Source organism: Dermacentor silvarum, chromosome 1, assembly GCF_013339745.2.
Source record: "Dermacentor silvarum isolate Dsil-2018 chromosome 1, BIME_Dsil_1.4, whole genome shotgun sequence".
NCBI classification, from domain to species: domain Eukaryota; kingdom Metazoa; phylum Arthropoda; class Arachnida; order Ixodida; family Ixodidae; genus Dermacentor; species Dermacentor silvarum.
Genome location: NC_051154.1, coordinates 398,645,442 through 398,669,461, shown reverse-complemented (window position 1 = coordinate 398,669,461; position 24,020 = coordinate 398,645,442). Strand labels below are relative to the sequence as shown.

General features: G+C 48.1%; 6 non-coding genes across 6 annotated transcripts; all 6 read right to left on the bottom strand.

The window, feature by feature from the left end:
- Positions 1 to 3,314: 3,314 nt before the first annotated feature.
- Trnar-ccu (transfer RNA arginine (anticodon CCU)) lies at positions 3,315 to 3,387 on the bottom strand. Its single transcript has one exon. It is a non-coding gene; the product is annotated as a tRNA-Arg (tRNA).
- Positions 3,388 to 3,567: 180 nt separating this feature from the next.
- On the bottom strand, positions 3,568 to 3,640 carry Trnar-ccu (transfer RNA arginine (anticodon CCU)). Its single transcript has one exon. It is a non-coding gene; the product is annotated as a tRNA-Arg (tRNA).
- Positions 3,641 to 8,756: 5,116 nt separating this feature from the next.
- Positions 8,757 to 8,829, bottom strand: Trnar-ccu (transfer RNA arginine (anticodon CCU)). Its single transcript has one exon. It is a non-coding gene; the product is annotated as a tRNA-Arg (tRNA).
- Positions 8,830 to 9,237: 408 nt separating this feature from the next.
- On the bottom strand, positions 9,238 to 9,310 carry Trnar-ccu (transfer RNA arginine (anticodon CCU)). The gene has a single exon. It is a non-coding gene; the product is annotated as a tRNA-Arg (tRNA).
- Positions 9,311 to 17,350: 8,040 nt separating this feature from the next.
- Trnar-ccu (transfer RNA arginine (anticodon CCU)) lies at positions 17,351 to 17,423 on the bottom strand. The gene has a single exon. It is a non-coding gene; the product is annotated as a tRNA-Arg (tRNA).
- Positions 17,424 to 22,044: 4,621 nt separating this feature from the next.
- Positions 22,045 to 22,117, bottom strand: Trnar-ccu (transfer RNA arginine (anticodon CCU)). Its single transcript has one exon. It is a non-coding gene; the product is annotated as a tRNA-Arg (tRNA).
- Positions 22,118 to 24,020: the final 1,903 nt, after the last annotated feature.

The window sequence follows — 24,020 nt, the reverse complement described above, 5'->3', positions numbered from 1 at the left end:
TAGGTCAAGCTGGAGCACTGCGACGCCATCGTAAGTGAGGTCACAGCACTCGAGCACGCACCGCACCGTGTGAATATTCGAAAAAATTGACCTCCCTTTGATCCCACACGTTTGGTGGTCTGCGACGATTTCTTTGATGACGCTTTGAAGTCTGGCTGCCAAAACCTTCATGAAAATCTTATAGTCGACATTGGTTAAAGATATCGGCCTATAAGATGTCACGAGCCTAAGTTTCTCCGCTTTGTCACTCTTAGGTATCAAGATGGTATGCGCTTTACCAAAAGAAGGCGGCAAAGCTTTGTTCACATACGCGTCGTTAAACAGGCCTGTTAGCAGGGGCGAAAGTTCTTTCTTGAAGGCTTTATAAAAACAAGCGCTCAGACCGTCAGGTCCAGGCGATTTGCCATTGTTCAAATCATTTATTGCTTTTACGACTTCGTGTTCTCTTATAGTCCCTTCTAATCGGTCCTTCGTGTCGTCACTCAATCGCGGCATGCGACTGAGAAAGACCCTTTCGAACTCATCTACATTAGCTTCTTGATATGCAAACAGTGACTGGTAATACTCTAAAAACGCTCGGCCTATGCTCTTATTATCTTCGACGAGTGTGCCATTCCACGAGATCTTATCGACATCATTACGTCGACCATGAGCTTTTTCAAGTCCTAGTGCCCTTTTGGTGGGCGTCTCTCCCGCTACTAATGCGTTTGCTCTTGCTCGCACAATCGCACCTTGATAGCGTTCTTTGTCCAACTGTTCGATTTTTTCTTTGATGGTTCGCATATCTTGCTTATACACCCCTGGCTCTTCGCACTCCAGCGCTATCAGCTGATTAAGTATCTTTCGTAAGTCTCGTTCTTTCATTTCCCTCTCAAACTTTAAGCAGCTCGACCTTTCTATTGCTTTCATTTTTACCTTTTGTTTGAACCATTCCCATTTCTCTGCTATGGTTTCAGTACTTTCATCGCATACTTCCATAACGGCCTCATGTATTGCCTCTACAAATGGCTCGTCTTTTAGTATTAAGGCATTCATTTTCCATAGTTCCCAGTTAAAAGATGATTCCTTCTTCTTCATACCGATGTGACACTTCACCAAGCAGTGATCTGAGAACGACACAGGTGCGACATAATAACTGTGACACATTGGAATCATGTCTTGTGACATGTACAAGCGGTCTAACCGCGCATGACTACTGCCTTGAAATCGTGTATACATCACCTCCCGCTCCCCCTCCAGACAGTCACATACATCGTCTAGTTCACTATCACTAATCAACTTGGAAAGTATGTGACTGCTTTTATCTCGAATACCGGCATTATTGGATCGATCCCGAGCCCTCAAAACACAGTTGAAATCCCCCAACAAAATCATGCACTTATCACGGCTAATGTACTGAAAAAGATTCGAAAAAAATACAGCACGCTCTTCTACAACATTTGGCGCATATATGCACATAACTCTGAATTCGACTCCACCACAAACAAAGTCGCAAACGACCATTCTTCCCGTCTGACATGAAAATACACTTTCAACCACAAGGTCGCGTAACTTCTTAATAAACAGGACGCATCCCGCTGACGTCCCTACCGCGTGGCTCACCACCGCATAATATCTGGTCGTGAAACGCCTCACCATGCTCCCGGTCTCCTCCTCCCCTTCTACCTTGGTCTCCTGGACAGCTAGAACGTCTATGTCTTGGTCAGTGGCCAACCGTAGGACTTGACTCTGCCTACGCCTAGCCGCCAGCCCTCTAACGTTTAGTGTTGCAATACTGAGTGACGGATTAGGAGCCATGATGAACTAGAGAATGAGGTAGGCCCGGAGCATGGTGCTTACCCCTCACGACCAGCCGTCGGCTAGCCGTCTCCGGGACCGCCCGGTTTCTCGTCGTTGTTTGTCTGCTGGGCTTGGTCCCCAGGCTTTCTGTCGGACGGAACGTTCGGCTTTGGTTTGAAGCTCGAGCGCCTCCCAAGAGGCGATTTCGCCGGCGGCCCATCACTGGAGCTGGTTGCCGCGTTGTCCTTGTCCTCGGCCTCATCACGGGGACGCTTGAAGGTGGCTCCGAGACTAGCAGCCCGGTCACCGTCGATAGCGGCCTCGCCCTGTTGCATCGCTCCATCGTCTTCGTCTCCTTCGTCTTCATTTGCGCCTTCCTTTGCATGGACAGCTTCCGCGTCGACCCGTGCCGGCGCAGTCACTTGCTCCGTAGTTTCCTTTGCCTTGGCGTCAACGCCCTCCGGTACCGACCCAGCACCTGTCGCTGGGTACCCAAGGTCTCCGGCTCCCTTAGCAGCGTCTTCGGTCTCGACCACATCCATGACGAGTTCTGCTGCCTCTTGACTCGCGGCTGGGCCAGTCGCGGTAGCGTAGGTCTTGACGCATTCGGTGTCAGTGTGCCCGTAACGTCGGCACCGGGAGCAGCGTGGCACCTTACACTCCCTTCGCACGTGCCCAGTGCCTTGGCAGCGGAGGCACTGCATCGGCCGACCGGGTACCACCACCAACACCAACTCTCCGGCAACACGTATCTGGTGAGAGATATCTTCCACTTTCAGGCCGCTCTTCAGCTTGAGAAGAACAGTCCTCGTGGTGGAACATTTGTCTGCGACACCTTGGACGCGCCACTTCTCTCGACTCACCTCTTCTACCTTGCCGAAGGCCGCCAATGCAGTCCGGACGTCTTCCTCGGCCACACCGTGCAGCAGCCAGTGAAGTCTGAGCTTCACCTGCTGATCCTGAGGGTCGACGATCACACATCGCCGCCCCTTCACCTGAAGTTCTTTCAAGGCCAGCAGGCGCTTCGTTGCAGCTGCGTCACTGAGGGTCACCGCCCACACATGATTAACTTGGTAGGCCCCAAGGCACACAATTTCCGGCAGCAGGCTCGTAGGCGTTAGGGCATCCCTAAAATCTTCGACCTTGTAAGGCCTCGCTCGTACATCACCATGCAGAAACACGGTGTTATTCACTATTCGTCCTTTTGGCAGTTGAGGCAAAATAAACTGGTATTCCGTTTCTTCGTCGTTGCTGTACCTGTTTCCGCGGCCAAAAGTAGCCGCTGTCGCTGCCCTTGAAGAGGCCATGATCCCACGAACCGTCACGCTCGGTGGCCGGAAGCAGAATGAGGCCACGAGGGCTTCGCGTCAAGGGCGTGCACGCATACTGTCTACAATGCCAACTTTTTTTTTTTTTGGTGGCTGCAAAACACGGGTGAGCGGGAAGTGATGACAGCTGCAGACACAAGGCGCCGCAAAATTTCCCCCTTTATACAGGAAAGATTTAAAAGCATAATGTTTCTTAAAAGAAACGCCTACCCTCGGCGGGACTCGAACCCGCAATCCCCGGTTTAGGAGACCGTTGCCTTATCCGTTAGGCCACGAGGGCTTCGCGTCAAGGGCGTGCACGCATACTTTCTACATTGCCAACTTTTTTTTTTTTTTTTTTTGGTGGCTGCAAAACACGGGTGAGCAGGAAGTGATGACAGCTGCAGACACAAGGCGCCGCAAAATTTCCCCCTTTATACAGGAAAGATTTAAAAGCATAATCTTTCTCAAAAGAAACGCGTACCCTCGGCGGGACTCGAGCCCGCAATCCCCGGTTTAGGAGACCGATGCCTTATCCGTTAGGCCACGAGGGTACGTTTTTGTTTATTGCCGGTTTGCAAAACAACACAATCACTTGAAGAAATACAAAGCTAGAATGATAAAAATTGTGGCCACTCTTTGGCTCACGCGCAAGGTTAAAAGCGGTTCATACAAATCAATTTGTCCAGCAAATGGTACCATTCTGGTTTATCCGTTGTAATTCTTTAAGACATTCACGCATATATACGATGTTTTCATTAAAGTTTTCTCTTGCTGACTGGATTTGAATATGTTCATGACACACTGCCATCCGCGTCTTCCACAGACTATGCAACACTAACAACATGAACATATCGTATGGTACTAGTTCCTCGTTGCTCGTGGGTAGGAAGCGGATGCCGTATGGCGTAACCGGTAAATCTTTTTTCAAAGTTCGCTGCAGAACATCCCACAGAAATACTGCATCAGAACAATTCAAAAATATAGGTTCGACCGTTTTAGGCTTTCTGCATCTCATACAAGCTACTGACCACGGCACGAAAATTCCCCTTTCCTGAAGCCAAGGCTTCACTGGTAATGTTGCGCTGTGTAACTGAAAAAAAAAAATTCTTAGCCGACGTTCGTACTGGCATCCTTTTGACCCGTTTCAAAACATTTAGACCCGTGTTAGCTCCGTACATTGATCGGTAAAGGGGCACTGGTAAACATGTATCAACAACATCTTTATACAATTTTTTTCGTCTAACATTGCTGAGGTATTCTAACGAAAAGCGCGCACATAGAAAATGAAAATACGACTCCTCTTCTCGAAAGAAACCCTTAATGCTCGATCCCTTATTAGGGTGCGATGAAACAACAAATTGCGGCAGAGCTTCATTAAGTCTTATTTGAACCACTGTTTGCAGAAAGGGGTCTCTTTGGTCACGCAAGAACAAAAATCTTGAAACTACCTGTTTCAAAAATAAATGCGCTAAACCGAGGCCACCAGCTTTCACTGACCTAAATAAGTTCGTATGGCTTGTTCGCTCCCACGTTGAGCCCCATATGTATACAGCGAAGACCCTGTGTAACCTTTGAATGTTTACTCTCGACATGCAGAGAGCTTGTAGCACATACCATATCTTAGCTACCAAAAAGATATTACACACGGTCGATCGAGCGAACATGGACAGATTTCGCCCTCCAAACCTAGCAGTTTTTTCTTTCACCTCCTGAATTTCTTGTTGCCAGTATTCTTTCGTGTCTTTGTAATATTTTAGCGGCACTGCTAAATATTTCGTCGGTGTCATGACCCATGTCACATTTTCAAAAAGCGCTGGTGTATCTTCCCAGCTTCCGTGCCATATTCCAAGCGACTTGCTCGAATTAATGGCACTTCCTGTCGTTTTACAAAACCTTGTGGCCATTTCTACCGCCATGCTGACACTGCTTTTATCGTCACAGTAAACTACAATGTCATCAGCATACGCCAAAAGTTTAATTTCACTGGTGTGTAGCCTAAATCCTCTGATATCATTATTGCCTATCACGCTTATGCAAAAGGGTTCTAGGTACACTGCAAAAAGAAGAGGGGATAAGGCACATCCTTGTTTTACACCAGTGTTAATGTCAATATACCGCGTCAGTGTTTTATTGACCACAATTTGTGTAGATGCGTTTCTGTAGCCCATCTTTACACCTTCCAACAAGATTGAACCTACATTCGCATGTTCCAGGACAAGCAAAAGAACTTCGTGTGACACCCTGTCGAAAGCTTTTTCCAAGTCCAGTTGTAGCATGGCTACCTTTCCTGAAAAAGCATCACAGCATTCGAGGATTGTCCTTGCAACATGAATGTTTGTTGTTATGGATCTGCCCTTTATCCCGCATGTTTGGTGGGGTCCTACCAATTGTCGTACTATATTTTGCAGTCGTCTTGCCAGTACTTTAGCATAAATCTTATAGTCGGTATTTGTCAGACTGATCGGGCGATACGCCCGTACAAATAATAATGTTTCAGGGTCACTGGACTTTGGGATTAATACAGTATGACTGCGACGAAAGGAGGGGGGTAGCATCTGTTTATCATACGCCTCTGTTATTACGTCGTGCAACATTCCTGCCAGTTCTTGCTTAAAAGTCTTATAAAAGCGTGCTCCAAAACCATCTGGCCCTGGCGATATTCCGGTGCTTAGTTCATCGATGGCTAGTTCTATTTCTCTGACACTGATAGGGCTCTCAAGACTGACTTTCATACTTTCATCTAGCCTGGGCATTTGTTGCAAGTATTCCTCTTGGAATCCTTCGTTAAAGAGTCTTTTCTGTCCTAGCATATCCTCGTAATATTCTTCAAACGTACGCAAAATGGTTTCTTTTTCCCGACTGACGTCATTCTCATACGTTATGGCGTTTATCTCGTTTCGTGAGGCATAACACTTCTCGTCGGAAATCGCCCGCTTCGTGGGTTCTTCACCACACAAAAGCTTTTCCGCGCGTGCGCGAATAATTGCCCCTTTGTATTTTTCAGTGTCAAGCCGTTCCATTTCAACTTTTGTTTCACGAACTTCTTTCGATGAAGTTCGGGGATTACTTGTGTCTGCGTTCAGAAGAAAATCTAACTGAGCTTGCAGTTCTTTTTCTTTCCTTTTTTATATCTCTCTTAGCAAGCAGGATCTTTCGATTGCATCTACATTTGTTCTTTCAAGCATTCCCACGCTTCAGCATAGCTCGTGTTTTGTTTTGCGTGAAACGCTCTAATACCATCCTTCGTTTTGGTAACGAATACGTCATCTTCTAGAAGCTTAACATTAAATTTCCATAGCTTCCAGTTAAACCTTGGGGGTTTTTTAGGGCCCATCGAAACTCTAACAACGCTATGGTCACTAAATGATACATGTAAAACATCATATTCACTACAATTGTCTAACATTTGTGCAGATACATAAATGCGATCTAATCTCGCGTGGCTGCTTTGCTGGTAGTTCGTGAATTTCAAAATCCCAGTGTTGGCAAAAAAATAACCCACGTCTTCTAGTTCATGCTTGTCCACAATTGTTAAGAGATAGTTTGAACTAGGATCACAAATAGGTGACCCTTGCAATCTATCCGCCACGTTACACACGCAGTTAAAGTCACCCATCATAACAACAGCCCCTTCCCATTTTAAGTGGCCCTTCAAAATTTCAAAAAAACCTGGTTCGTTCTCCTACTTCATTTGGAGCGTACAGACAAATAACACGCCATCTGCTTGCGCAGAAAATAAAATCGCACATTATTAAACGTCCCATTTGGTCATTTATAACACTTTCTACACTTATGCCTAAGGTATTCCGTATAAAGAGCGCACAACCACCAGCTCTTCCAACAGCATGAGATACACACACAAAATAGCGTGACTGAAAGCGCTCTACCATTCTGTCCGTCCCTTCCTCACTTTCTATCTTTGTTTCCTGCACAGCAATAAGGTCCAGTTCACTATCCGCAAGAAGCCGTTGAAATTGATATTGCTTCTTCGGTCCTAAGAATCCCCTTACATTAATCGTAGCCACTCGCAATGCTGTTTCTATGCGAATCATTTTGTTGTGAGCAAGAGACAGACTGAATCATCTGCACGCACGTTTCGCAACAGTTGTACACTATTCACACTGCCAGCAAAATTCATAGTATAGCCCATTGCGCACACTTTGACGTTGCGCATCTGCTGCCTGAACCGTTGCCAGTCCAGAAAAAGGAACCCCACCCCCCACACACATGGCTCAGAAAAGAAGGGAATGAAAAGAACACCCGAGTGACACATCCCAGTTAAGTCGGTGCTGTCACCGACGGTTTCCTGCTCGGTGGCAAATTCGGCGTCGGCTTCAAGCTTGGCCAGCGACCAGTTGTGGTTTTCAGTAACGGTTTGTTAGAACCCACGCCACCTGCACTTTGTTCGAGATCTTCTTCATGGGCGCGTTTAATCGGTGCCCCACTTGCGCCTGGTCCACTTGTGTCCATAGCAAGTTTAACACTGGAAGTCCGTCTCAGGGCTCTTCAAGTTCTTTTCCGTGGTGTCGTCGTTGGATGTTTGGTTGCTTAACGTCAGGTGCTCCTTAGACTCGCCTTCTTTGTCCACCCCTTCAGCAGGTGGAGTAGAGCAGGTGGAGAGGCTCTTCAGTCCTCTGGCAGTTTCTTCCGCATCCACTTCATCCATGAGGTGTTCCCGCAAAACTTCATCGGCTTTAGAAGGACCGCCGGCGACATTCGCGTACGTTCTTACGCACTCGCTTTCTTCATGACCGAAGCGTCTACACGTCGTACAGCGTGGCACACGACAGTCTCGTCTGATATGCCCCTTACGGTTGCACCTCAAGCACAACGGGGCTCTTCCTGGTGCGACAACAAGTGACATAATGCCAGATATACGTAGCTGATGCGGTAAGTCCGTCAACAGTCACGCCGGCCTTTAGTTTCAGGCTAACCGTGCGCGTGGACGTGCCCTTGTCTTGAATGCCTTGAACGCGCCAGCGCTCTCGGAGTATATCTGTCACTTTGCCGTATGGGCTTAGTGCTGCACGAACATCGTCATCATGAATGTTGTGAAGCAGCCAGTGAAGCTTGACGCGCACGTCCTGGCTCCACGGGTCCACAACAAGGCAGCGTCGCTCCTTGACCTTCACGTCTCCAATGCTTAGAATCTTTTTCACAGCTTCCGGGCTTTTAAAGGTCACCGCCCACACGTGGTTCATCTGGAATGCTCCTAAGGCGACAACCTCAGGAAGCAATCCCAGCTGAACCAGCGTGTCACGAAAATCCTCGGCACGGAACGGTCTGGCCTTTATGTCCCCATGAAAAAAAAAAAAAAACCGTATTCAAAACACGGACCTGTGGGCAGCTGCGGTAGAACCACTTGGTATTCCTGTGAACCGACTTCTTCCATCCTGTTACCACGGCTTGAAAAAGCCGTTGTAACCGCCTCGTTGGAGCACGTGAAAACACTTCCGTAGGCTTTCGCGGCCGGAAGTGAAATGGTTAGGCCACGAGGGCTTCGCGTCAAGGGCGTGCACGCATACTTTCTACATTGCCCACTTTTTTTGGTGGCTGCAAAATACGGGTGAGCAGGAAGTGATGAGAGCTGCAGACACAAAGCGCCGCAAAATTTCCCCCTTTATTAAGGAAAGATTTAAAAGCATAATGTTTCTCAAAAGAAACGCCTACCCTCGGCGGGACTCGAACCCGCTATCCCCGGTTTAGGAGACCGATTCCTTATCCGTTAGGACACGAGGGCTTCGCGTCAAGGGCGTGCACGCATACTTTCTACATCGCCAACTTTTTTTGGTGGCTGCAAATTACGGGTGAGCAGGAAGTGATGAGAGCTGCAGACACAAAGCGCCGCAAAATTCCCCCTTTATTAAGGAAAGATTTAAAAGCATAATGTTTCTCAAAAGAAACGCATACCCTCCGCGGGACTCGAACCCGCAATCCCCGGTTTAGGAGACCGATGGCTTATCCGTTAGGACACGAGGGCTTCGCGTCAAGGGCGTGCACGCATACTTTCTACATTGCCAACTTTTTTTGGTGGCTGCAAATTACGGGTGAGCAGGAAGTGATGAGAGCTGCAGACACAAAGCGCCGCAAAATTCCCCCCTTTATTAAGGAAAGATTTAAAAGCACAATGTTTCTCAAAAGAAACGCATACCCTCGGCGGGACTCGAACCCGCAATCCCCGGTTTAGGAGACCGATGCCTTATCCGTTAGGCCACGAGTGCTTTTTTTATTTATTTATTTATTGCCGGTCTTCGACATAAGACAGTACATACAAATTACCACACACTCCAATAACACAAATTCACGCTGTTGTACAGAAGAAGAAAAAAAAGAAAAAGTAAGTCGTCCGTCCGTATAGGACCGACGTTGTCACGTTAAAATTCCTTCATGGCTGCCAGAGGAACCAGCCTTGACAGTCAATCCGGTACATACATTTTCATTTTCTGTTCTTCAATAAAGCGAGATACACATTCTTTGAAATAAATCCTCGCGGGCCTCGCGTCGGGGTCACAGTGGTACCCTGCCATACGAGCCCGCCATAAACAGTGGAGTGCAATCAGCATAATAAAGTCATAAGGAACCCCGTCATCGTCCTTAATTGACAGATACCTGATCTCATGGGGGTCCACTGGCAATTCTTTCTTTAGTGTTCGCTGTAACACGTCCCAGAAGTAAACCCCCTCCCAACAGTGCAAAAAAACATGGTCTATGGTTTCGGGCTGCTTGCAGATCAAGCAGTGCGATCCCCATGGTACAGCACAACCCCGTTCTTTCAAAAAAGTCTTCACGGGAAGCGTTCCGGTATGAAGGTTAAAGAAAAATGTTTTTACCCCGGGTGACACCTCCATGCGTTTCACTCGTTTAAGCACATCTTGTCCTGGCCCTCCACTGTATATGGCTCTATATAATGGTACTGGGAAAAGTACATCAGCAAGGTCTCTATACAGTGTTTTCCTTTTCACTTCACAAAGATAATCATTTGAAAAGCGCACAGTGAGGAAGCGTACACTTTCGACCACTTCCTTGAGATACCCACGAAGTGTTCCGGTCATGCTTTCTGTACTGACAACATGTTCCGGCAATGCGTCGCTCAACCTGAGCTGGCAAACAGTGCGCAGAAAAGGGTCTCGCGTATCGCGGAAAAACAAAAATCTGTTTACCAGCTGTCTAACAAAGAGATGAATTAAGCCCACACCCCCGTCCTTCACTCTTCTGAACAAGTTTGTTCGGCTGCACCTTTCCCATGTCGAACCCCAGATGAAAACCGCAAACACTCTGTGCAGCCTTTGCACGTTTGCCCGGGAACAATGGAGCACTTGCATGACATAATACAACTTAGAGATAAAGAAAATATTGCAAACTGTCGCTCTTGCAAAAATAGACAGGTTAGTTCCTTGCCATCTGTCTACTTTATCTTTCATTTCTTTGGTTTGACTCCTCCAGTATTCCTCGCTGCTCTTGTAGCTGTCGAGGGGAACACCTAGATACCGTGCAGGAGTTTTCATCCAGTTCACGTTCGCGAAGTGGTCCGGTGCAGACGGCCACTCCCCGTGCCATAGTCCAAGGGATTTGCCCCAATTTACTCTGCTGCCCGTGACGTCACAGAAGTGCTTCACTACAGTTATTGCTTCGGTTATACTTGGTTTGTCTGTGCAACACACTGCGATGTCGTCTGCATACGCGAGTACTTTAACTTCGGCCGCTGCCAGCCTAAAACCACGTATTCTGACATTTTCAGTGATTGCCAGACACATTGCTTCAATATATATAGCGAACAGAAGCGGACTGAGGGGGCAGCCTTGGCGCACTGAACGCATGATGGTAATGGGGGCCCCCAGTGACTTATTAACAATTAACCGCGTTGTGCAGTTCTGATACGCCAAGGCCACTCCCTGAGTGATGATGGAACCAACATTAACATGATCTAAGATTGCAAACAAAATAGCATGCGCGACACAGTCAAACGCTTTCTCGAGGTCGAGCTGAAGAACTGCAACGCCGCTATAGGTGACGTCACAGCACTCCAGAACACACCGCATCCTATGGATGTTCGCAAAAATAGATCGCCCCTTGATGCCGCAAGTTTGGTGGTCAGCGACTATTCCCTTGATGACACCTTGGAGTCTGGTGGCTATAACCTTCATAAATATTTTATAATCGATGTTTGTTAATGATATGGGCCTGTAGGATGTGACGAGCTTTAGTTTATCTATTTGATCGGTCTTAGGTATTAGTATAGTGTGCGCTTTTCCAAAGGAAGGTGGCAAGGATTTCTGCTCATATGCGTCATTAAATACCGCAGCTAGCAAAGGAGCCAGTTCGCTTTTAAACGCCTTATACCACCCAGCGCTGAGACCATCAGGTCCGGGTGACTTGCCCAGGTTCAAATCGTCGATTGCTTTCTCGACTTCCCTCTGGGTTATTCTGCCTTCTAGTCCTTCTTTAGTGTCATCATCCAATCGCGGCATACGATGGAGAAAAGCAGCTTTAAACCCATCTAAATTGGCAGCCTGGAATGCAAAGAGCGACTCGTAGTACTCAGTGAAAGCGCGGCCTATGCTTTCGTTGTCTTCAACAACACTGCCGTTCATTAAAATCTTATCAACATTGTTGCGTCGTCCGTGCGCCTTTTCTAGTCCAAGCGCCCTTTTTGTGGGCGTCTCCCCTGCCGCTAGTGCATCGGCACGTGCTCGCCCAGTGGCACCTTGATAACGCTCTTTATCAAACTGTTCAAGCTTTTGCTTGATGTTTGGCACGTCGTCTTTGTACGCCCCAGGCTGTCTGCACTCAAGCGTAATAAGCTGTCTGAGTAGTGTTCTAAAACCCTTTTCTTTCACTTCACCTCTCATATTTTAGGCAGCTCGATCGGTCCAAGGCTTTCATTTTAACGTTTTGTTTAAAGCATTCCCACTTTTCCGCTATTGTTTCCGATGTTGCTTCGTGTATTTTATTAACCATATCGCGTACTGCGGCAAGAAATGGCTCATCGATTAGTAGCATTGCATTCATTTTCCAGAGGTCCCAATTGAAAGCATGTCTCCTTTTCTCTATGCCGACTTCACATTTAACCAGACAGTGGTCCGAGAACGACACAGGTACAACGCAATAGCCATGGCATTTTGGGATTGCATCCAACGAAATGTACAGTCAACCACAAAAGTTTGCGGACCACGCGAGCGCGTGGCCAAGAGCCTCTTCGCGACACTTCCGCTACGTCACCAGCGATCGACAGCAGCGCTACGTTGAAGACGCATCCCTCCTTAAATCTATGGCCTGTCTATTTTCGCACTGTGCGCAAATATTTTCTACCTATCTCTTTCAACGTGACGCGCTCTTTGTTAGCCAGGGCTACTTGCTTATATTTTGAGAGCAGAATATCAGTACAAGTAATCAGACAGCGTATTCTTCGGCTGTTATCAGTTCTATTTTCGCGTAGCCACGCTGTTTTTTTTTTTTTCGTGAGTGCGTGAGTGAGCGGTGAGGCAGCCATGGGACACAGATGCTTAGTCAGTAGGCAGAATTTTTCCGTTCCTCCCCCATCGCTAAGTGACAGTAGCGGCCGGGATTTGATCGCCTGCGCCCAGGTTTTGCTGCGCAAAGCCCGAACCACCGCGCTGCTATAGTAGTTACATTTAGAAAAATAAGAAATAATCGGGTGCGATGACTCTTTTTATAACCCTTTGCGACACGGCGTCCTCGTTTGGGGACTCGAACTTCGGAGGCGCGTCCCACGCCACGTGTTTCTTCAAATGACCTAAAACTCAGTGTGCACATTCGTGTCCGCTTCCTGATGGGACAACTAGCGGTCAGTTAACTTCATTGTCCTGCGTATTGCTGCAGATGATCATTTTGCTGGAGACACTACCATGTTAGACAATCGTTCGACGTGCCGCGTTCCAAGACCAACGTCAAGAGTATTTTTTTTCTCCGGTCGACACGAATACAACCGAAAAAGCAAGTGTGCATGCGTTTCGGGCCTAATAGTTGATTCTTTTTATGTAAGCATTGAAGCTGACGGATTTCAGAATAATTAGATAATGAGTTATACGCTAATTAATTTTTTTTACTGAAACTCGCACAAAACAGCACATTGCTTCGTCTTCTTTCTTGGAATGTAATAGTGAGCGTCTTGAAATGATGCCATGCGCATTTGACGCATTTGCAGACAGTGCATCATAATTCGTGTCTGAAGGGGATGAATTTATTCACAAGACATTTACAGAAGTGTCATGAAACATAGGTCTCTCAATGATCTAGTAGGAAGTGAAATGTCCGCCGTTTTCTAGCACCTTATTGATGCGTGTGGGCATCGACTCGTACAAAGATTCAGTAATCTCCGGTCGACCGCGCAGGCTTTCCCATTCTTGTGCGATCGCTTGCCACAGCGTATCGGCCGTGCGGCCGCGGTTGGCTCGTGTGGACAGCCGTTTCTTCAACATGCCCCAGACATTTTCTATGGGATTCAAGTCGGCGCCACATGGAGGCCACTCAAGCTGGCAAACAGCATGTTCTTCTAGCAATGACTGGACGATACGTGCTTTATGGATCGGGCTGCGGTCGTGTTGAAAAAAATAGCAGCCGTCGCTGAATGGACCGTCCAGCGCATACGGAACGAGGTGTCTAGTGATGACGTCGCAGTACCGTGACGCAGTGAAGGGCCCTTCCAGACGCACAAGGGGACCAAGGCCATCTTTGCTGATTGCTCCCCACACGCTCACGGAACACCGTCCACTGGATAGAACACTCTGTGTGTAATTAGGCAGATATCTGCAAGAAATAGCATACAATTGGGTTCCAGCGGCGCGTCTAAAAATGTTGTGATTCCTCTTGCGTATGAACTTTATAATGCTGTTATAGAGTTGCAATAGAAAACGTGCAAACATCATTAGATAGTACTGAAAGACCCACTGGCAGCTTTTAATTAGCTTCAGAGTAAGTAGTACTATGAAACAATCGTTAATGTTTTCAACATAATACCACTACAGAAAAATCTCGTAATGTCCAAAAGCTCATTTTACGTGAAACATGTTGTGATGCAGAATTAGCTTCGTGAATTAACTGCCAATACACTGTAAACACACCTGCAGTTTAGTGGATGCCAAACCCGCTTCCGTTGGTCCCAGTGCGTGGAAAAAGTTGACTCGCCGCTAAAGATGACATCGCCCCATTTCTCTGTTGTCCTATCTTTCATTGCTGTAGCGAACATGAGTCGTTCTTGTAGCTGGCTGTCTGAGAGGCAGGGCTTCTGTGCTGCTACGAAAGACTGCAGGCCAAGCTCACTCAGCCTTCTTCTTACAGTCTCAGACGATACCGTGAGCGAGAGCGCTTCTCGGATATCCTCTGCACTTTGAAATGGATCAGCCACGATGGCGGCCGTAATCAGGCGGTCCTCTTCCTCAGTCGTGGCCCTTGGACGCCCACTGCGCTCCATATCTGTGAATCTGTCATCGTCGCGGAAAGCTTGAATAATCCTATTCACGGCAGTCCGGCTCCTGTTGGTTCGGCGGCAGATTTCGCGCTGAGGTATTCCCTCTATAAATAAACGCACAATGTGCCTTCTTTCGTCAAGTGGAACACGCAGCGGCATCTTTCCAAATAGGCAATCACCACGTGGCCTGAAGCAAGTCTACTACGTTTTCAGCGACTGATGCGAAGATGCGCCTATGTGTGAAAGAAAATTTTCTATGCATCCGCTTTTTCTTTATTTTTGATGACAGTGAAACACCTCCCTACCCTTTCTCTCAAGACGCAGAAGCAGCAACACTCATTGGACCAAGATGCTGCCTACCAAAGTGCGCCAGTAAACGTCGCGTAAAAAAATCGTCGCAGCGCTTCGTGAAACTTATCTACCCACTGGCACACCAGTCGACAAAGGTTGCAGTGATTGCTCCGATACTGCTATCAAGCCAGATATGTGGCGGTCTTATCGCAGACAGCGCTCTGCGTCAACACAACGAACTAACAATGTCATGCACGGGAATAAAAAATTAACAGGCAGGCGAGTACCAAGAGGGCTCATATCCGGGAGAGCGCCCCTGTCGCCGCTAGGTGGCGTACCGCTAGGTGGCGCGGATAGGCAGTCTGGCACGCGCTCGCGTGGTCCGCAAACTTTTGTGGTTGACTGTACATGCGATCCAATCGCGCATGGCTACTACCCTGAAAACGCGTAAACGTCACTTCATGACCAGCTTCGAGACACTCAAAGACATCGTCAACTTCATTTTCGCTTATTATATTGGACAACACATCACTACTTTTGTCACGCATACCGGCATTGTTGACTCTGTCATTAGCGCTCAGCACACAATTGAAGTCTCCTAACAGGATTACGCGCTTATCACACCGGACATACTGTTCAAGGTTCGAAAAGAATAAGACACGCTCATCCACAGAGTTCGGTGCGTATACGCATATGATGCGAAACTCGACATCACTCGTGAAAACATCACAAAAAGCAATCCTTCCAGGCTCACAAGAAAATACTCGTTGAATCTGTATTCCTGGCAGCTTCTTTACAAAAAGAAGGCAGCCCCCGGACGTGCCAATCGCATGACTGACCACCGCAAAATACCTAGTCGTGAAACGTCGCACCATGCTCCCGGTCTCCTCCTCCCCGTCTACCTTAGTTTCCTGGACGGCTAGTACGTCTATGTCATGGTCAGTGACTAACCGTAGGAGCTGACTTTGCCTACGACTAGCCGCCAACCCTCTCACGTTTAATGTGGCAATACTAAGGGACGGAAACAGAGCCATATTGAACTAGAGAAAAAGTAGACCCGGAGCATGGTGCTTACCGTTCACGACTAGCCCTCGGCTAGTCGCCTCCGGAACCCTCCGGCTTTCCGGCGGCGTTAGTGGCCGGTGCTTTGTCACCAGGTGTTCTCTCAGGAGGAACGTTCGGTTTTGGCTTGAAGCCCATCCGCCTTCCCAGCGGCGTCTTGGTCGGCGGTCCCTCACTGGTGTTGGTTGCACTCTCGTCCCTGTCCTTGGTCTCCTCGTGGGAGCGCTTGACTGGGGCACCAAGGGTCGTTGTCCGGTCGCCGTCGATGACGGCCTTGTCCTGCCGCATTGCTGTTTCGTCGTCATCGGCCGCGTCTTCACCAACGCCTCCGGTCGCCTGGACCTCTGCAGTCGGGAGCTGTTCCGGCAAACTCGGCTTCTCAGCAGCCTCGGCCAACTTGCCGTCTGCACCCTCGTTCGGCGTACCATTGCTTGTCGGAGACGGCACCAGGTCTCCAGCTCCTTTGGCAGCGTCCTCCGCCTCCACAACGTCCATGACGTGCTCTGCCGCAACGTCATTCGCAGCTGGGCCTGTCACGGTGGCGTAGGATTTCACACAGTCAGCGTCGACGTGGCCGAATCGTCTGCACCGTGAACAGCGGGGGACTTTGCACTCCCGGCGGACGTGTCCCGTGCCTTGGCAGCGCAAGCACTGCATGGGGCGACCGGGAACAACCACCAGGGCCAACTCACCGCCGACGCGGACCTGGTGAGGGAGGTCCTCCACCTTGACGCCACTTTTCAGCTTCAGCAGCACGGTCCTTGTGGTTGACGTCTTTTCTCCCATGCCTTGGACACGCCACCTCTCCCGGCTCACTTCCTCGACCTTGCCGAAAGCTGCGAACACCGTGCGGACGTCCTCGTCGGCGACGCCGTACAGCAGCCAGTGAAGCCGAAGCTTCACCTGCTGGTCCTGCGGGTCAACGATGACGCACCGTCGTCCCTTTACTTGTAGTTCCTTGAGGGCCAACAGTCGTTTTGTGGCGGTCGCATCCTTGAGGGTCACCGCCCAGACGTGGTTAATCTGGTACGCCCCTATGCATAGCACCTCAGGCAGCAAACCCGTCGGCAGCAGGGTGTCCCTGAAATCTTCGACCTTGTAAGGTCTCGCACGCACATCACCGTGCAAAAACACAGTATTAATCGCCAATCGTCCTTGGGGCAGTTGAGGCAGAATAAACGGATATTCGATATCTTCATCGTTGCGCCTGTTTCCGCGGCCGAAAGTGACCGCTGTCGCTGCCCCTGAAGAGGCCATGATTCGACGATCCGTCACGCTCGGTGGCCGGAAGCAGAATGAGGCCACGAGGGCTTCGCGTCAAGGGCGTGCACGCATACTTTCTACATTGCCAACTTTTTTTTGGTGGCTGCAAAATACGGGTGAGCAGGAAGTGATGAGAGCTGCAGACACAAAGCGCCGCAAAATTTCCCCCTCTATTAAGGAAAGATTTAAAAGCATAATGTTTCTCAAAAGAAACGCGTACCCTCGGCGGGACTCGAACCCGCAATCCCCGGTTTAGGAGACCGATGCCTTATCCGTTAGGCCACGAGGGCTTTTTTTTTCTTTAATTTATTGCCGGTCTTCGACATAAGTCAGTACATACAAATTACCACACACTCCAATAACACAAATGCACGCTATTGTACAAAAAAAAGAAAAAAAAAGGAAAAAAAAAGTCAGTCGTCCGTCCGTATAGGACCGACGTTGTCACGTTAAAATTCCTTCATGGCTGCCAGAGGAACCAGCCTTGACAGCCAATCCGGTACATACACTTTCATTTTCTGTTCTTCAATAAAGCGAGATACACATTCTTTGAAATAAATCCTCGCGGGCCTCGCGTCGGGGTCATAGTGGTACCCTGCCATACGAGCCCGCCATAAACAGTGGAGTGCAATCAGCATAATAAGGTCATAAGGAACCCCGTCATCGTCCTTAATTGACAGATACCTGATCCCATGGGGGTCCACTGGCAATTCTTTCTTTAGTGTTCGCTGTAACACGTCCCAGAAGTAAACCCCCTCCCAACAGTGCAAAAAAAAACATGGTCTATGGTTTCGGGCTGCTTGCAGATCAAGCAGTGCGATCCCCATGGTACAGTACAACCCCGTTCTTTCATAAAAGTCTTGACGGGGAGCGTTCCGGTATGAAGGTTAAAGAAAAATGTTTTTACCCGGGGTGACACCTCCATGCGTTTCACCCGTTTAAGCACATCCTGTCCTGGCCCTCCACTGTATATGGCTCTATATAATGGTACTGGGAAAAGTACATCAGCAAGGTCTCTATACAGTGTTTTCCTTTTCACTTCACAAAGATAATCATTGGAAAAGCGCACAGTGAGGAAGCGTACACTTTCGACCACTTCCTTGAGATACCCACGAAGTGTTCCGGTCATGTTTTCTGTACTGACAACATGTTCCGGCAATGCGTCGCTCAACCTGAGCTGGCAAACAGTGCGCAGAAAAGGGTCTCACGTATCGCGAAAAAACAAAAATCTGTTTACCAGCTGTCTAACAAAGAGATGAATTAAGCCCACACCCCCGTCCTTCACTCTTCTGAACAAGTTTGTTCGGCTGCACCTTTCCCATGTCGAACCCCAGATGAAAACCGCAAAAACTCTGTGCAGCCTTTGCACGTTTGCCCGGGAACAATGGAGCACTTGCATGACATAATACAACTTAGAGATAAAGAAAATATTGCAAACTGTCGCTCTTGCAAAAATAGACAGGTTAGTTCCTTGCCATCTGTCTACTTTATCTTTCATTTCTTTGGTTTGACTCCTCCAGTATTCCTCGCTGCTCTTGTAGCTGTCGAGGGGAACACCTAGATACCGTGCAGGAGTTTTCATCCAGTTCACGTTCGCGAAGTGGTCCGGTGCAGACGGCCACTCCCCGTGCCATAGTCCAAGGGATTTGCCCCAATTTACTCTGCTGCCCGTGACGTCACAGAAGTGCTTCACTACAGTTATTGCTTCGGTTATACTTGGTTTGTCTGTGCAACACACTGCGATGTCGTCTGCATACGCGAGTACTTTAACTTCGGCCGCTGCCAGCCTAAAACCACGTATTCTGACATTTTCAGTGATTGCCAGACACATTGCTTCAATATATATAGCGAACAGAAGCGGACTGAGGGGGCAGCCTTGGCGCACTGAACGCATGATGGTAATGGGGGCCCCCAGTGACTTATTAACAATTAACCGCGTTGTGCAGTTCTGATACGCCAAGGCCACTCCCTGAGTGATGATGGAACCAAGATTAACATGATATAAGATTGCAAACAAAATAGCATGCGCGACACAGTCAAACGCTTTCTCGAGGTCGAGCTGAAGAACTGCAACGCCGCTATAGGTGACGTCACAGCACTCCAGAACACACCGCATCCTATGGATGTTCGCAAAAATAGATCGCCCCTTGATGCCGCAAGTTTGGTGGTCAGCGACTATTCCCTTGATGACACCTTGGAGTCTGGTGGCTATAACCTTCATAAATATTTTATAATCGATGTTTGTTAATGATATGGGCCTGTAGGATGTGACGAGCTTTAGTTTATCTATTTGATCGGTCTTAGGTATTAGTATAGTGTGCGCTTTTCCAAAGGAAGGTGGCAAGGATTTCTGCTCATATGCGTCATTAAATACCGCAGCTAGCAAAGGAGCCAGTTCGCTTTTAAACGCCTTATACCACCCAGCGCTGAGACCATCAGGTCCGGGTGACTTGCCCAGGTTCAAATCGTCGATTGCTTTCTCGACTTCCCTCTGGGTTATTCTGCCTTCTAGTCCTTCTTTAGTGTCATCATCCAATCGCGGCATACGATGGAGAAAAGCAGCTTTAAACCCATCTAAATTGGCAGCCTGGAATGCAAAGAGCGACTGGTAGTACTCAGTGAAAGCGCGGCCTATGCTTTCGTTGTCTTCAACAACACTGCCGTTCATTAAAATCTTATCAACATTGTTGCGTCGTCCGTGCGCCTTTTCTAGTCCAAGCGCCCTTTTTGTGGGCGTCTCCCCTGCCGCTAGTGCATCGGCACGTGCTCGCCCAGTGGCACCTTGATAACGCTCTTTATCAAACTGTTCAAGCTTTTGCTTGATGTTTCGCACGTCGTCTTTGTACGCCCCAGGCTGTCTGCACTCAAGCGTAATAAGCTGTCTGAGTAGTGTTCTAAAACCCTTTTCTTTCACTTCCCTCTCATATTTTAGGCAGCTCGATCGGTCCAAGGCTTTCATTTTAACCTTTTGTTTAAAGCATTCCCACTTTTCCGCTATTGTTTCCGATGTTGCTTCGTGTATTTTATTAACCATATCGCGTACTGCGGCAAGAAATGGCTCATCGATTAGTAGCATTGCATTCATTTTCCAGAGGTCCCAATTGAAAGCATGTCTCCTTTTCTCTATGCCGACTTCACATTTAACCAGACAGTGGTCCGAGAACGACACAGGTACAACGCAATAGCCATGGCATTTTGGGATTGCATCCAACGAAATGTACATGCGATCCAATCGCGCATGGCTACTACCCTGAAAACGCGTAAACGTCACTTCATGACCAGCTTCGAGACACTCAAAGACATCGTCAACTTCATTTTCGCTTATTATATTGGACAACACATCACTACTTTTGTCACGCATACCGGCATTGTTGACTCTGTCATTAGCGCTCAGCACACAATTGAAGTCTCCTAACAGGATTACGCGCTTATCACACCGGACATACTGTTCAAGGTTCGAAAAGAATAAGACACGCTCATCCACAGAGTTCGGTGCGTATACGCATATGATGCGAAACTCGACATCACTCGTGAAAACATCACAAAAAGCAATCCTTCCAGACTCACAAGAAAATACTCGTTGAATCTGTATTCCTGGCAGCTTCTTTACAAAAAGAAGGCAGCCCCCGGACGTGCCAATCGCATGACTGACCACCGCAAAATACCTAGTCGTGAAACGTCGCACCATGCTCCCGGTCTCCTCCTCCCCGTCTACCTTAGTTTCCTGGACGGCTAGTACGTCTATGTCATGGTCAGTGACTAACCGTAGGAGCTGACTTTGCCTACGACTAGCCGCCAACCCTCTCACGTTTAATGTGGCAATACTAAGGGACGGAAACAGAGCCATATTGAACTAGAGAAAAAGTAGGCCCGGAGCATGGTGCTTACCGTTCACGACTAGCCTTCGGCTAGTCGCCTCCGGAACCCTCCGGCTTCCCGGCGGCGTTAGTGGCCGGTGCTTTGTCACCAGGTGTTCTCTCAGGAGGAACGTTCGGTTTTGGCTTGAAGCCCATCCGCCTTCCCAGCGGCGTCTTGGTCGGCGGTCCCTCACTGGTGTTGGTTGCACTCTCGTCCCTGTCCTTGGTCTCCTCGTGGGAGCGCTTGACTGGGGCACCAAGGGTCGTTGTCCGGTCGCCGTCGATGACGGCCTTGTCCTGCTGCATTGCTGTTTCGTCGTCATCGGCCGCGTCTTCACCAACGCCTCCGGTCGCCTGGACCTCTGCAGTCGGGAGCTGTTCCGGCAAACTCGGCTTCTCAGCAGCCTCGGCCAACTTGCCGTCTGCACCCTCGTTCGGCGTACTATTGCTTGTCGGAGACGGCACCAGGTCTCCAGCTCCTTTGGCAGCGTCCTCCGCCTCCACAATGTCCATGACGTGCTCTGCCGCAACGTCATTCGCAGCTGTCTACCGGCAGGAAGCGTATACCCTGCGGTGTTATCGGCAGTTCCTTTTTAAGCGTTCTTTGCAACACGTCCCAGTAAAATACGGCATCCCAGCACTCAATAAATGCGTGCTCAATGGTCTTGGGTTTCTTACAGATTACACAGTTTGTCGTCCAGGGCACGAATATTCCTTTCTCGGCCAACCATGTTTTCACAGGAAGGGTAGATGTATGCAACTTGAAGAAAAAAGATTTTGCATTTGCTCTCACTGGCATCCTTTTAACTCTTTTTAACACATCTTGCCCAGGGCTTCCATAGTATTTCATTCTGTACATAGGCACTAGGCCACGAGGGCTTCGCGTCAAGGGCGTGCACGCATACTGTCTACATTGCCAACTTTTTTTTTTTTTTGGTGGCTGCAAAACACGGGTGAGCGGGAAGTGATGACAGCTGCAGACACAAGGCGCCGCAAAATTTCCCCCTTTATACAGGAAAGATTTAAAAGCATAATGTTTCTTAAAAGAAACGCCTACCCTCGGCGGGACTCGAACCCGCAATCCCCGGTTTAGGAGACCGATGCCTTATCCGTTAGGCCACGAGGGCTTTTTTTTTTATTGCCTGTTTACATGATACAGAAGGGAACAAGACAGAGGGTTTCAAAACTTTTTGAAAGCGATCAACTCATCAAGCAGTCCCACCCAATCAGGTGGCTGTGGCTGTGCACGGTAGATCTCTCGCATATGCACTGCATTTTTCAATAAAATTTTCCCTTACAGTGTTAGGGTCAACGTCGGCATGTCTGGCTGCCATTCTAGTTTTCCATATACTATGGAGGCTCAGGATCATTATCATGTCGTAAGGAATGTCACCATCATTCTCAACTGGTAAATAACGGATTCCATGTGGCGTAATCGGCAGTTCCTTTTTAATAGTTCGCTGAAGGATGTCCCAATGAAATATTGGATCCCAGCAATCGATAAATACATGTTCCATTGTTTCTGGTTTTTTGCATAATATGCAGTTGACTGTCCACGGTACGAAGATTCCTTTGTCGTGTAGCCACGTTTTTACCGGTAAAGTGTTTGTATGTAGCTTGAAAAAAGAATGATTTTACATGGGGTTTTATCGGCATTCCTTTCACTCGTTTTAAGACGTCTTGTCCAGAACCTCCAGTGTATATGCTTCTGTACAAGGGAACAGGCAACATAACATCCAATAAATCTCTGTACAGGTTTTTCCTTTTCACTGTACTTAAATATTCAAACGAAAAACGCACCTTAAGTATGCGAAAAGCAGCAACAACTTCGTGCCAGTAACCTCTTATACCGCGTAACGCGGTCTTATTTGTACAAACAATGAATTCAGGTAGTGCATTGTGCAGGCGAACTTGTATCACCGTGCGCAAAAATGGGTCACTCTGATCCCTTAAAAACATAAAACGTGACACAATTTGTCTGATAAAGAGGTGCGTCAGACCAAGCCCACCTTTCTTCACGGACAAAAACAGATTAGTGCGACTAGTTCTTTCCCAACTCCCTCCCCAAATAAACACTGCAAAAAGTCTGTGAAATTTTTGTAGTTTAGCCCGGGACATGAACAACACTTGCAACACATACCATAACTTGGCAACTAAACAGAGATTACAAGTAGTCGCACGTGCAAATATTGACAGATTCCGACCCTGCCATCCCAGTATCTTATCTTTTACCCGCTCTGTTTCTTTCCAATATTGTTCGGGATCGTCATAACATTGTAGAGGGGCACCTAAGTACGTTGTTGGCATTGCTGTCCATTGTACGCCAGCGAATAATTCAGGTTTTTCGCTCCACTCGCCATGCCAAAACCCTATGGTCTTCTCCCAGTTAACCTTGCATCCGGCTTCCTTACAAAAGTTACCCGTCAGCCTAACCACCTCTTTGATGCTTTCCTGGTCCTGACAAAAGACAGCAATGTCATCAGCGTATGCGAGTACTTTGACTTCTGTCGCTTCAAGCATAAAACCGCGAACTTTTTGGCTATTAATGAGGCTCAAGCAGAAAGGTTCCAAGTAAACATCAAAAAGTAATGATGAAATTGCACATCCTTGCCGAACACTGGAGAGAAGATGGATTGGTTCACTTAACTTTTTGTTTATAATAATCCGCGTGCTGCACTCTGAGTAGGCCATTTTAACTCCATTTAATATCACTCCGCCTACATTAACGTATTCTAATAATGAAAAGAGTACTTCATGGGATACATTGTCAAACGCTTTCTCCAAGTCCAGTTGCAGCAATGCAACCCGACAGGAGAGGGCATCGCAGCACTCAAGCACACACCGAGCTACATGCGTATTTGTGGAAATTGTTCGGCCCTTGATGCCACATGTTTGATGTGGACCCACTAGCTGTGTTACGACACTTTGAAGTCTTTTCGCTAGCACTTTCGTAAATATTTTGTAGTCGCAGTTTGTAAGGCATATTGGCCTGTAGATTTTACTGACAACAGTTTAACCGGGTCTTCGCAC